This window comes from Pseudomyrmex gracilis, unplaced genomic scaffold, assembly GCF_002006095.1.
Source record: "Pseudomyrmex gracilis isolate BER0280 unplaced genomic scaffold, ASM200609v1 scaffold_1758, whole genome shotgun sequence".
Lineage (NCBI taxonomy): Eukaryota > Metazoa > Arthropoda > Insecta > Hymenoptera > Formicidae > Pseudomyrmex > Pseudomyrmex gracilis.
In genome coordinates, this window is record NW_018022342.1 from 4143 (window position 1) to 8100 (window position 3958).

Here is a 3958-nt window from a genome sequence, read left to right on the forward strand (position 1 = left end):
CTTTTGATTATGGAAAATTATTGCAAACTATTCTCACGAATAACGTACATGACTACTCCGCACTGTGTTTACGGAAGTGAGTGATATGTGCGTGATACATTACATATACAATATGCAATATAAAGACTGCAATATGAATATGCTCAACGATCTCTCAAATCACGTTGCACTGCAACATGACTTGAAATATTCAAAGAATAAAAGCATCTTTATTTGAAAAATTACTATCTTTATCGTAATATATAATAAAAAATAGTTCCTTATATAAAAGATGCTAAAATTAAATTTTAGAAACAACTTATTTCAAAAATGTATTAATGTGCGATATACATAGAAGTGTTCTTACAATAAAATTTTGTACACATGTATAAATAACTACATAAATGTAGAAATTTTCTGAAGTGGCGGCCTCAAACCGATTCTAAAGAGTGAAACACTTATCATGTATAACACGGTTTTGCGTTTTTTTCTCGATGTATCTCGAAAACTATTAACCCTCAACCCCCGATCTGTTTTTCGGCANCTTAATTTCCTGATCATGGGTCGTTATCGTCTTGGGTCTTTTAAACATATTAAATATTTTTAAAACATTCTGAAACAATTCGTATATACACTTCAAACAGTCTATTTTAAGAAACCATCATTAAATGTAGTAAAAAAAAAAGTTTTAATTCATAATTTTTTGCAAATATGACAACAAATAAAGAAAAAACAAGAAATTTTTAAAAAATTCTAGAGTAGATAAATAATACTTAAAAAAAAAAAAAATAGGGTTTCTTAAAGGAGAGAAGATGTACTTTAAGAAAAAAAATAGTACAATAGCGTAAGATTAAAATAGAATACTTAATTTGTAATTTGAAAATGAGCTATTTTGTATGACGCTCAAATGTAATAGAGCGACATAAAATAAAAAAAATATATTTATTTTCCAAGTTTTTTTTTATTTTTCATAGAAAATTGATGATAATACATCTTTGACATATAAATTACCTGAAATTACATGCAAATTTTACAGCAGTTTATACAATGATCTTCACATATTGACTTTCCGCAACGTACGCAGCACTGATTTTGTTTTTTTATCTTCTTTACTGGGACAGAAATAACATCTTTTTCTTTTTTCCAATTTATTTGTAAAAGTTGTACATTCTGTTTGCTTGCCCAAAATTAGCAAAATACTTATTCGAACTAGTTTATGGATCGTATGAGTCACTATAATCGATAATAAGTCTTCTGTAAAAAACAAGTTCCAAGCTTGTAACACATTACGCACATGCATAGCAGCCTGTGTGACTGATGGAAAATGCATGGTGAGAGGCGCAGGTCTTCCTCGACTTTCGGCAGATTTGCGTGACCTCTTGTATCCATCTTTACCTTGCACGTATTTTNGTTCAGTTGTTGCACGAGGCTGCTCCGATATTCCTCTTTCATCTTCATCACTGCTTTTACTATCAGTGTCAGAGAAATCGTCACACTCTTGCTCGCTACTAGAAGTTGTATCCTCGATTATAGTGTCGGATTCCTCTGTAGAAGCATCTCCTGCAAAATATTCTTGAGTAACACGAGGACGCAGCGCGCGCAAAAAACTTTCCAAGCTTTTGTTTTCCATATTTTTTGAGGCTGTGAGCTCTGAAATTCAACAAATACGTTTAAAATTACTTAAACTTTATAAATTTAACAAAAACTGCGTTTTGGAAAAATGTCACTTTTACTTACGAAATCCTCGATCATGGGTCTCTGACGTCCGCAGCAGATTTCAACTCTTCGGTATTTGGAACATAACTGACGCAGCACGTTGTTCCTGCGCGTACAGATTAGACCTACCATAAACTTTTTTTACGAACACAATAGAAGTCGCTACCTGCTCAGGCCTTTTAGAAATTTCAGAAAGTAATTTTGCTCCAGACAAAAACGACCCATGATCGGGGGTTGAGGGTTAAAGATATCAAAAAATGTATTATATAAAAGTTTTATGGGAAAAACACCTCTATTTACCTACATTAATAGAATTGTTAAAAAAAAATGTTTTTTATAATTTTGTTACACAATTTTTTTTTAAACTTATTTTTTTTTAATTCTATTAACATAAATAAATAGAGGACTTTGTTCTATAAAATATTTGTATAAACCATTTTTTAATATCTCTAATCATTTTCGAGAGAAATTAAGAAAAATGAAAAGCCGCTCTACATATGAGAAGTGATTTCATCCCTTAAAACCGTTTTTTAGCAGCAACGGAAAATGTCAATACTCATCTATTGACCTCCCTTACATGTGTGCAAAGTTTCATCAAAATCAGAATTTTTGAGTTCGCGAGATTCCCTTGTTAGTCTAGTTGCTACGCGTAGATTCTAGAACTTTCCATGTTTATTTTAAAGTATCATAAAAACCGACGATTAACGATAAAACCATGACGCACCGTCGATCCTTCGAAATACCTTACCATATAATCAATCAGTTATTATCACTTAGTTATTAGCAGTAAATTGTGTATTATAATCATAATCGCGCAGTTATTTTAAAACAATTATTGTAACATCGTCACAAGAAAACTGTACAAAATATAAGTAAATAAATAATTTTTTATAATGTGTTGTACCGCCGCGGCGATACTTGAGTTCTTTTTAGGATTTTTGAGCAGGTGTGAGAGAAAAAGTTTAGTCTCCTTAAATTTTCAGTTGGTTTATTCTGTTCACTTACAAATCCTTACTGCTAATTTTGCTACTGAGACAACGACTCGGAGACTCTCCCGAGTTCCGTCTTGCCGGTTTTTATATACCACTTTGTGTCAGTTCTTGGTCAGGTCTCCTGACCAACCAGGACGTGGCGCGAGCTCCGTAGAGCAACACGCCCGTCCTCAACTTTGACAACGTTCCCCGAAAACGGCTTTGTTGTCCACCTAGCTGACCAAGCGAGCTGCTTGTGTTTCGCTTGGTGCAATCGGGCGTTCTCGGAACGCTTACTACAACTATCTCGCAATCGCGTCGTACCAACGTAATTGCGCCGCCTTTATTACTTATCCTTTGTCGTTGTGACAACTCAACTATTTCTTAATCACTTAACTATTTTTCCGTTTACAACAAATGATACAAACATTTGTACTGCCTTTTATAGCATGGACAAATTGAATAAATTCATGGTAAATATACAGAATAGGGGAACCCCCTCCGGCTTCTCGTTCACATATATTGTAAATATGATCTTCCTGAGTACGCTTTTAAAAGTTTTAGCCGTCGCTCATTGTTTATAAAAAAGTTATGATCAAACAAAGTTTCATAAATAAATCTTTTTTTTCGACAACATGTACATTTTTTGTGTGTTGAAAGCATGTAGGCAGAGAGGGCTGCACCCCCCCGCAGGTGGAAATATTTTGCCCCTCCCCCCTGCTCCCCCCTCGAAAAAAAATAGAAAACGACTTCTGATTAAGTGTCGCTAAAAATCACGTATATATTAGGTTTACCGGAAAGTTCTGTCCGTTTTTGGAATAAAACAAAATACAAATTTTTCTTTGGGTGTTGGTAGAAAAGGAGAGTAAAATGCAAAGAAGAGAGAGAAAAAAGAAATATTTGAAAAAGGGATGGAAGGAAAATAGATGGTAGAGGATGGCAAGATATAAGTTAGGGGACAAAATGAGGGGAGGGAATATTGGAGAGGAGAGGAGGAGAGATTATGTAGGATGTGTGGGTTAGAGATAGAAGAATGGAGGCACGTGTGGGAAGATAGCGAGAGATGGGGGGCAGAGGGGAAATGGAAAGAGATGATAGAGAAAGTGTTGGAGAAGAAGGAGAAAGAGAGGAATGGTTAAGAAGATTGGAAGAATGGAGGAGAGTGGGAGAGAGCAAATAAGAAAAGAAAGGAAGGCGTGGAAAAAGGGAGAAGAAAGGGGGGAGGTGAGAGGAGAGGAATGAATTGGTGCGAATGAGAAAGAGAAAGAGAGAGAGAGAGAGAGAGAGAGAGA